The sequence below is a fragment of the Bison bison genome, unplaced genomic scaffold (assembly GCF_000754665.1).
Source record: "Bison bison bison isolate TAMUID 2011002044 unplaced genomic scaffold, Bison_UMD1.0 scf7180017864478, whole genome shotgun sequence".
Classification (NCBI taxonomy): Eukaryota; Metazoa; Chordata; class Mammalia; order Artiodactyla; family Bovidae; genus Bison; species Bison bison.
Window position 1 is genome coordinate 96,626 of NW_011495038.1, and position 1,029 is coordinate 97,654.

Genomic DNA, 1,029 nt, shown 5'->3' on the forward strand with positions numbered 1-1,029 from the left:
TAATGCCTTCAGATGTTCCAAAATCGAAATATACATTCTTAAAGTGAAAAAAAAATCACAAATCTTCTTACCTTATACAGTGGGATAAAATTGTAGAACATCAACTATAAAGGGAAAATCTTAAAACCATTCCTGAGAAGAAGTATACACTTGCAAATTGCCTGCAAAGAAGGACTGACACCTCCTGTAGACTTCACATTTTAAGAATAGATGAGTATGGCAAAAATCATAACAATATTGTAAACCAATTATCCTCCAATTAAAATAAATTAATTAATTAAAAGAAAGAATAGATGAGAAAAAATTGAACAGTGTCTTTAAAGTCTTGAGAGAGAAAATTAATGAAGCTAGAACTCTATGTGCAGCTAAATGATCATTGAAGAATGAATGATGAATTTAAAAATTCATAGATCCACAGACCCTTGCTGAAAGAACTACTAAAGAATGTACCTCAGCATGACAGAAAATAAACCCATCGAGCAAAGCAAAGATGAGTAAAGAATATTGGTAAAACATGTTGTAAATTTAAGTTAATATTGGCTGTCTATGAAAACACATTTTTTATTTCCTGTGAATAAAAGTTGGAATCCATTATAGGCAACAAGAACCCAAGTGAGATGAAAACATTTAGGAGGAAGTTAGGTTTTACTCATGGCAACCCACTCCAGTATTCTTGCCTGGAAAATCCCATGAACGGAGGAGCCTGGTGGGCTACAGTCCACAGGGTCGCAAAGAGTTGGACACGACTGAGTGACTTCACTTAGGTTTTACCTCAAGTCCTTATCTTATTAGGAAGGAGATTAGAGATAATCTCTAATTAGAGATAATCGCTTCCCTGGTGGCTCAGAGGTTAAAGTGTCTGCCTCCAATTCAGGAGACCCGGGTTCAATCCCTGGGTCAGGAAGATCCCCTGGAGAAGGAAATGGTAACCCACTCCAGTATTCTTGCCTGGAGAATCCCATAGACGGAGAAGCCTGGTAGGCTACAGTCCACAGGGTCGCAAAGAGTCGGACACGACTGAGCGACTTC